Consider the following 10,086-nt stretch of genomic DNA (forward strand, 5'->3'; position numbering starts at 1 on the left):
TGCTACTACAGTATCAATGTCAAATAAAAATATAAAAAATCTCAAAACAAAATGTTTGTTTTGGGAAAACACAATTGCAATTCAGAGCATACACACAAACCAGGGTGGTCTTTCTTTGATATGTCCAAAGAACAAAGTGAAGGTTAGGGTTTTATTGGGGAAATAAAATAAGATATATATATAAATATATATATATGTGTGTGTGTGTGTATATATATATATATATGTGTGTGTGTGTGTATATATATATATATATATATATATATATATATAATGCATTATTCTGAAAGAAAACTCATTGACACTAGCAAAGTTTGGGGGAGTCAGCAAGCTCTGATTGATGAGTTACAGCAGTAGGCAAAACTAGTCTTCAGAGTCACAGAATTTTGTTTCAGCAGCTACTAGGAAAAACAGGTCTTAGAGTTATGGCAGGTGATTTTGACAGCTGCTTGCAATATAATCCCTGGGCATGTTCTTTGTGCTCTGAAGGCTTTTTTTTTTTTCCCTGGACTCTCATCTCCAATTTAGTTGGGTCTGACAAGATAACTCTAATTTACATAATCAGTTTTTACAACAGACTTAGATATAAGTTGTTAGAAAAAGATATTTCATTTTTATAAGGATGATCCACTTTCATAAAATCTTATAAAAAATCTAAATATATGAAGAAGATGGATTAGATCATAATCATCTACATTGATGATTTCCTCACTTCTTACTCCTCTGTTCAATAGAGAAAAAGGACAATTACTCCAGGAACCTTAAATTTTAATTTAATTGATTAAAAATTTGATTGACACAATTCTCTCCCTAAGATGTCTGTAATACATTAAGGTGAGTTATATCTCAACTATGATTTCTGAGAAAATAATACTGGGTTCTTTCCTGAAACGTGTTTATATAAGATGACTACTAAGTTATTGATCATAAAAATGTTTATTTAAAAGTAAATATCCTAATACTTATAAGCAAATAACACTTATTATCATAAGTAAATATTTATTATGTACCAAGTATTCCTAATTCTCAACAAGAGAACTATTACCACTTTTCAGATGAGGAAACTGTGACACAGAGCAGCGAGGTAACTTGCCCAATGACTAAGAGTTGGAATCACAATACATATCCAGGTGATCTGACTCCAGACTCCACACATGCTTTATTACAACCCGACACTGCCATTTACTCCAAGTAAAAATAAAGTGTGTATTTTATCACTTTTCTTATGATCCTAAGTATTTAAACATTTATTTTTAAGTGGCTTAGGATATCTGGAAATCTTCATCAATTTCCTGTTAAGATCCTTAGTACATAAAAACTAGGGGAAAAAGCCATTTTCTGGCCAAGGCCTTCTTACACCGAAATTGGTCAACAGGAAATAAAATCTCCATCACCATACACTAGCTGACTCTTTTGAATGATGTAACAAAAATATAATCACCTTCCCTAAAGCCATCAAAGAGTTAGATCAGCAAGAATTGGTGTCTGCTGCTTCTTTTGAGTTTTAAAAGTAGCTACAATGAGGAAAGGATAGTGTTCAATAAATGAAGAAAATGGGAAATGGGAAAACTGGATATCCACATGCAAAAAATGAAATGGTATCCTTACCATACACCAGACTCAACATGGATGGAAGATTAAGCATAAGACCTGAAACTAAAACTCCTTGAAGAAAACAGGGCAAAAGCTCCATAACATTGGTGTTCTCAATGATTTGATGAATAGGACCCCAAAAGCACAGGCAGCAAAAGCAGAAATAAAAATATGAGACTACTTCGAACTAAAAAGTTTCTGACAGCAAAGGAAATAATCAATAGAAAGAAAAGGCAACCCACAGAATGGGAGAAAATATTTGCAAACCGTGTATCAGGAAAGCAGTTAATATTTAAAATATAGAAGGAACTCATACCTCAATAGCAAAAACAAACAAACAAACAAACAAAAAACCCACTTAAACAAACAAGCAAAGGACCTAAATAGACATTTTCATAGAAGACATACAAATGGCAAACAGGTATATTAAAAGGTACTCAACATTACTAATGATCAGGGAAATGCAAATTAAAACCACAATGGGATATCGCCCCACACCTGTTAAGATGGTTATTATCAAAAAGTCAAAAGATAACAAGTGTTGACAAGGATGTGGTGGTAATACAAGAGTACTTCAAAAAATCCATGTAAAAATAGAATTAAAAGATAACACGCACCTTTCCACGAACTTTTCAAAGTACCCTTATATAAGGTGGAAGAGCCATTATAGAAAATAGTATGGAAGTTCCTCAAAAAGTTTAAAATAGAACTGTCATATGACCTAGAAATCCTATCTCCATGTATATATAAGCAAAGAAAATGAAATCACTACCTTGAAGAGATACCTGCATTCCCATGTTCATTGTAGCATTATCCACAATAGCAAAGATACGAAAACAACCTAAGTGTCCATTGACAGATGAATGGATACAGAAAATACATCCACATATCTGTATATCCATGTGGATAAAGAAAATATGATATATATCTAAGTATCTTATATGTATATATCTCATGTGATATATATATGTATATCACCTTTTTCAATCCATATGTTCATTGACAGACACTTAGGTTGTTTCCATATCTCGGTTATTGTGAATAATGCTGCCATGAATGTGGAAGTGCAGACATGCAGATATAGATATATAGATATATAGATAATGAAATACTATTCAGTCTTGAAAAAGAATAAAATCCTGTCATTTGTGACAACACGGATGAACCTGAAGGGTATTATGCTAAGTGAAATAGGCCAAAGAAAGACAAATACTGCATGATCTCACTTACATGTGGACTCTAAAGCAGTCAAACACAGAGAGTAGAATGGTGGTTACCAGGAGTCAGGAGGTGGGGGAAACGGAGAGATGTTGGTCAAAGGGTACAAACTTGCAGTTATGAGACAAATAAGTTCTGGAGACCTAATGTACAGTGTGGTGACTACAGATAATAATGTATATGTGAAACTTCCTAAGAGAGTAGATCTTAAGTGTTCTCTCCACACGGCAGGGTGTGGGGGGTAACTCTGCGAGGTGACGGATATGTTAATTCCTTTGTGCCTTCGTGAAAATCATTTCCTAATGTAAAGCTATATCAAAATATCACATTGTATACCTTGAATATATACAATTTTTACTTGTCAATTATACCTAAAGCTAAAAGTAATAATAATAATAATAATAATAATAATGGAATTTAAATGACTTGCTTTAAAAAAAAAAGTAGCCAAATATTGGCCCAGTTTTCTCTAATCCGAGCTCTTCTTGGCTTCACTGTCTCAGAACTGCATCCTTCCAACAGCCACGCCAAAGTTTTTATTTTGCTTTGTGTTTAAATTTTTCCTTCTTGGGGGTAAACATCCAAAGATGATCTATGAGGTAAGCCCCATTTCAATCCATCTTACAGATAGTTCTGATACTTTCCTCCCATAATTAAATCATTTTTTGCTTAAGAACATGGTACAATGGAGCCACGATCCCTGGGTTCTAAAGCCAACTCCAGCACCTAATATCTGGATCCTCTTAGTAAATTACTTAACTTCTCTGTGACTCACCTTTCTCCTTTGTTAAATCAGGGCTTTTACCTACTTTGTAAAGCTACTTTGTAGCAGTTGCTAAAAGGATTAAATGAGATGACCTACATAAAGTGGTTGGGCACCGTCTGGCACATAGTAAACACTCAACCATACTGGCTACTGCTTGTACTATGAAGAAAATGAGTTCTAGAATAAATTCTAGAGATCTGCTGTACAACATTGTATCTATAGTTAACAATGCAGGATTGTTCATTGTTTAAAATATGTTAAGAGAATAGATCTCAGATTAAGTATTCTTACCACACACACACACACACACACACACACACACACACACAAACGGTACTCAGGACGGTGTTTAATCCTTTGCTCTCATGCTTCAATTTTTTTCCACCCAGATTTTTTTTAATTGGCTATGAATATTCATGAGATACAAAGCTGACTGTCACCCCTCATGCCTGTGATGTGGGGACCAAATTCATACTGGCTGTATACCCATAACCACAAATTGCATTTGTACCCCGTGTCCCCCACCCAATTATCCCCAACCTCCCTCCCCCTCCCCCTTCCCCCCACTCCACTTTGTAGCCCATAGAATGTTCTCTCCCTTTGCAAGTCCAACACAGTACTGTGGTCTTTCTTTCCTTCTTTCTCTCTTAGCTCCCACATCCAGAATTTTTTTTTTTAACATTTGAATTTTCTTTTTTCCTTTTGTTTTTTATTGAAACATAGTTGATTATACATATCTGTGGGGTACATGGTTGAATATCAATACCCGTGTGCAACATGTGATGCTCAAAGCAGGCTAATTAGTACATTCAACATTACACAATGTAATTGTTTTTCTCCACCCAGATTTTTAAATTCAGTACTCTGAATGCCTATTCTGTTCAACTTTTCCTTAGAGATAAACTTGCCTACATCTTTTTCAACCCACTATCAATCCAGAAGGTATTTGCTATTAAATTAAATTCATTTTATTTTCCAATATCATGCTAAAAACATACATCATAAACACACATGTACAATTCACAAGGAATTTTCTCCAGCAACTTTAGTCAACAGATACATAACAATAACCTTCAAAGTAGAATCTAGGAGACACATTGTTAAATCACTCTGGTTTCATTTATCAGTATCATAATGTTATTAAAAACTAAAACACAACCTAAATATCTAGTGGCATTTGCCAACCATTCTGTTTCCTGTCATCCCCATCAAATAATATCGAGAAATTATAGAACTTCATCAGTTTTAATGGTCATATCTGTGAAGTTAAAAACAGAGTGTATAAACAGTTGACCTGTAGAAAAAGAAAAAGTACATGAAATATCCAAATAGCTGCATGCTCTTTTTGAAGCTCCAGTTCTTGATCACAATTGCTAGCAAGTTTGCTTGCCCATGGGCTTCCATCAGTCAACGCCATATCCTACAGGTATTATCCTTGCTACCTAAGAAAACAAATTTCACAGTTATTTTTTTTCTTTATTTTATTCACTTCACTTTCTCTCTTTACAAGTTGACATTTTGTGTGTCGCTGGTAATTAGCAAGGTACTCAATGCCTAGACTCTCAGCACCTAGCTGCAGAACCCTTGAGAAGCTCAGGCATTTTTGAAGTAGTGTGTTTTGGGGGGTTTGGTTGTTGTTATTGTTGTTTATTATACCAGCCAGTCTTAAATTGAGCATGTTCACATCCTGTCACACAAGCAAGATTCACGGCATCTTAGAAATGGAGAGGACCATGGGAGAATGCAACCACTTCAGCTACCCCCTCTACACTCCTCCCCTCAAACATCCCTGCCAAGTAGAGATATGATGGATTTAAATACCTCCAGGTTTAGGTGATAGGCTTACGAGGAGGCAGGACACTCCATTGTGGAACATTTGAAAATGTGAACGGGTTTTTCTTATCAGCACTGGAAACTTCAGGTTCCCTCACTTTCGGGGACTAGGCACATAACATCAATATTTGTCAATTACCATTTTAAAAATAAAAAGTTTTTTTTTTAAAGTATGAGGACTATAGAAATTGGTAAAGCCTGTAAAAACTGCATATCCCACAAAAAGACACCTCACATTTTTAAAAATGCAAAGAGAATACTGGACACTTTTCTGCAAATCTGTGATTCTAAACCCAACCTCAGGCAGCCCACTAAAAAATGCATGCAGTTAATCACACTGGGATGCACTCAGAAGGTAGGGCAGGCAAATTCAACTAATGTGATTGCTCTGCAGGGGATGTCAGAAGTGACATCCCATCATAATAAGCTCTGCCATCCATCGAGCCAAGATTTGACACTTTGCAACTTTGGGATTCACTAAATAGATCAATAATATCTCAAAAGACCTCAGGAATTTACGTGCATAATAAGCTCTGTCATCCATTGAGCCAGTATTTAGCACTTTGGTGATTGGGATACACTAAATAAATCAATAATATGTTAAAAGAGCTCAGGAATTTAAGTGCCAGAACTTAAATGAGACACAGATGCCTAATATTTCTTCTCTAAACTCTCCAGGGTCTTCTGTGAAAACTGGTTGAGGAAAGAGGTATTGCCAAGCCTGGGCCTCACATGAAACACATGGACTGGGAAAGGCTGGCCCTGGACCCACCAGCCCGGCCCCCTTCTTCCTCATTGACAGCAGCTCCCTGCAGCAGCGTCCTATGCCTCCATTACAAGCTCCCCCTACCCCCTGTATCATGGGAAAGGATTTGATAACAAGTTCATAATAAAACACGTGGCTTATTAGGGTAGTATTTCAGGAGTACCTACGTTTTAGTGAACACTTGAACATTATAAGCCCAAAGAAAATAAGCTGTAATTTTAGAACTTATCCATAATTAAGTAGAAAGGGGATGATTTTTAGGGAAAAAGGAGAAATGATTCTCACCACCCCTGAAGTTATATGACGAGGAAACCATCCTACCAACCAATACATGAAGCCAACCTTGAGTGTGCAATATTTAACTTACTGGACCAGTGTAGCAATTTTTAAATTTACTCAAAACGATGAGAATCACTGGGAATGAGGCAGATGTGGTCTGCTGTGCCTGCTTGGGGCACCCCTACCCACACCACTGCGGACCCCCACTCCCTGCCAAGGCCTCCCCCAGACGTGCCTCACTGACATTAGACCAGATTCTTGTCATTTTTTCCCCTTTTCCACCATCTAAATTAACTTGTTCTTAATCTAGTTCATATAAAATGTTGCTAATATGATTAATTCACAATAAGTAGTGAATCGTGGGAAAAATGCTCAATATATGCTCTTCCCCCCCAAATATTAGCACTTTAGCAGGCAGGAAATATCTGAAAGGAGACATCTGAAAATACAACAACTTATTGGTTAGAGTGAGGCCTTGTAACACCAAGGTCAAGAGTTCAGTTCCCTGTACCGGCCAGCCACTAAAATAAAAATAAAAATATTTGGGCTCAGCTGGTTAGAATACGGCCTTATAACACCAAAGTCAAGGGTTCAGCTCCCCTTACCGGCCAACTACTGAGCTGCTGGGGGGTTGGGGTGGACAACTTAGCTCAAAGAATAAACCTGTAGTAGGCTATAAGACCAACTGTGGAGAACTGTAGTCCTGGCTTGTTTTGGTTATAAATTCTTACAGACATCAAGTGAATATTAACTGTCAAGTAATATTACTATCAAGTGAATATTAACCATTCACGAGGGATGAAACATGGGAAAATGTAATAGCCAGTAAGGCAGACTACCAAATTGTTACCTTTCCTCGAGCAACAAAGACTCAAAATTCATGAAGACTTACATGCAGTGGCAGAGCCCACTACTGTGGGTCTTGATGCAACTAAAATTAAGTAATGGAAATAGAATGATATCCCAACAAAAGCCAGGAACCCCAGAAAAGGGGTTCTTTTTAGTATTCAGCTTAGAAATTCTAATAGCCAATTCACAAGGAAACCCAAGTGTGTGGTATCTATGTCTCCCATACCTGTAATGACTATGTTGCCTTTATAGTTGAAAGCACATGAAAAGATTTCGTCAGTGTGACCTTCAAGGACCTGGAGGCACTGGCCAGTCTGAGCATCCCAGATTCTAGCTGTTTTGTCAGAACTACCAGTCAGAAGACGGTTCCCTTGGGGGTTGAAAGAAATCTGCAAAAGAGAAAGAAAAAAAAATGATCACAGGTTTGTGTAATGGTCTCCAAAATATTTTTCATCCACAAAAGGAAACGTTACTAAGCACCTATTACCTTCCCAGCCTGGTATTTATACATAGAACAATTTTTGTCATGATGGGAAAAATATTGCAGGGATCAATACATAAAAATTAAAATCTAGCTGGAGAAGTTTAATTGCCTATCCCCTCACCATTCTAAGGATAAAGACCAAAGCACCCTTATAATTTGAGTATTCCCCACCCAGCTTCTTTCCAAAGACTCGTGATCACCTCACCCTTGTGTGGAATGTAAACACAAGTCAGCCTCCTTCCTATCCAACTCCCGGTATCATCTTTGTGATTGAGATCACAGAGATCCCCCTTAAATCTGTAACATGGAATCAGTGAACATTGGAGCCTATGAGAGAGGACTTTCTCCTCTATTGCTACAGCACCTTCCATAAGTATGGTTGAGTGTCTGCCATGTGCAGGCGTTGTCAGTTGTATCTGAGCAGCGGCTGAAGGACCTGTGAGTCCTCCCTTCCTTTGGGTGCCACGCTTACATCCCTCACCAATCATCAGAAGACAACAATTTGAGCCACCTCATCCCTGAATGAAGATTGCAGGAAGGCAGGGTCATGCCTAATTGTCCTCGCTGTGTCACCAGTGCCTGCACAATGCCTAGCACAGTGGGAGCTCTCAAAAAATGTTTACTGAATGAATAAATGAATAAATAAATACCTTAGCTTTGCACTCCCCAAAAAGGCCATTACCAGATGGCAGTCACATAAGTAATATATTCACCTAGCAAGCGTAAAATGTAATAAGACAGAGTTTGAGAACTCTTTATATTTACACATTCACAAAAACAGATGTGTACTTGCTAAGGAAACACACCAGACGTGTCAATAGCTACCTACACAGACACCCAGAAAAATGGCCCGGGCTCCCTCCTCAGCCTGCCTCCCAGCCTATGAAGGGGACGTGGGCTGCACTATTGCAAAGACCAGCACCGACCACCAGAGGACAATGGCCACCAGCAGCAGGTGCAGAGGCGGGAGGGGCGAGAGTACAGCACGGGGTGGTTTGGGGTCTAGATGGAGCCTTCAAAGAGCTGAAATCATCAAGTGGGTATTTTACAAGGAAAGAGTAAATCTAGTATCAGACACAAGACCAAGGAATTGTGCTGAGCTTGGGGGTGAGAGCCACCAAATTGTAGCCCACTCTGGGAATTTCTGATGACACATCTAAAGCTGACTGGGTGGCCCTGCTCTGAGAATAAGCTTTAGGGAGGAGTTTATATATAAGCTTAAGATATGGCTTTAAAGTTTCAAAATGAATGATTTTATTCTCTAAGTGTTAAATATTTCCAGGAAATACTTCCTCGATCACATCTAATTCACAGAATGCTTAATACTTGCTGCAAGCATGTTTTTTTGCATAATATAAACTTGCATGTTTACTATAACCAGGAAAAGCACTTTATAAGTACCTGAAATTGCTGTCTTAAGTATTTTCAACTAAGTAAGTCTTTTGCTGATGGTTGAGAAGAATGCTGTTTTATACTTTTTAAAAGGTTTTAGAAATCATTATGCTGAGTTTAAGGATGCACTTAAAAATAGTCATAGTCTTTAGGTAACTGATTTCTAGAAAGAATGAGATAATTAAATAAACCTTAATACCTCCATTCCAACAGATCAATTTATACTAAGCATACTGTTTATTTTTTGGAAGTAAATAAACTGCTCCAAATGAGAAAGCAACTCACCTTTGAAATTTCACCTTCGTGGCCTTCCAGTTTGGTAATGCATTTTCTTGTGACTGCACTGAAAACTCTTGCTGTTCCTTTTTGAGAGGGGTGGAGATATACATAAATTTATCTGACATATAGCACTTTGGACCAAAAACCTTGAGTTATCCCAATATCCCTCTGACACACAAGCTCTGTGCTAAATTTATTTCCTTGCCTGTGGTGACAGCCAGCCACTTACTACTCTAAGTGCAAGCTGGTATCACCACAGAAGATGGTGAAAAGCTGTTCCTCTCTGGCCCTGAGCTTATTAGAAGAAATAACAGGTTCCAAAATAGAGAAGGGGGTGAGGAACAGGAATCAGAAGAAAAATGGTTTTAAAGGTAAAAAGAGAATCAAAGCAAGTTTCAAGAAGCAGGAGATAAAGTAAGCAGCAAGATCAACATGGTACATCAGGTATGAGTCTGAGTTTATGGGAGGTGCACAGGCCTTTCTAAGAAGGAGCTTCAGCCACTACTCAGTGAGCAGACAACGGGCTCTAAGAACCCCTTTTCCACAGAAAGAGCTAACAGAATGTTTTGTTCCCTGTTGTGTTCTCAGCACCCAGAAGTGCCAGATGCATAGTAGACTCTCAGTAAA

The 10,086-nt window shown here is 37.7% G+C and overlaps 1 long non-coding RNA gene across 1 annotated transcript; it reads right to left on the minus strand.

Moving 5' to 3' along the window:
- Positions 1 to 4,522: 4,522 nt before the first annotated feature.
- Positions 4,523 to 9,543, minus strand: LOC103602465. The gene is made up of 3 exons (XR_551534.1): positions 9,466 to 9,543; positions 7,531 to 7,693; positions 4,523 to 5,019 (listed from the first exon to the last, which is right to left on the minus strand). It is a non-coding gene; the product is annotated as an uncharacterized LOC103602465 (long non-coding RNA).
- Between the last annotated feature and the right edge of the window lie 543 nt (positions 9,544 to 10,086).

The sequence above is a fragment of the Galeopterus variegatus genome, unplaced genomic scaffold, assembly GCF_000696425.1.
Source record: "Galeopterus variegatus unplaced genomic scaffold, G_variegatus-3.0.2 Scaffold4161, whole genome shotgun sequence".
NCBI classification, from domain to species: domain Eukaryota; kingdom Metazoa; phylum Chordata; class Mammalia; order Dermoptera; family Cynocephalidae; genus Galeopterus; species Galeopterus variegatus.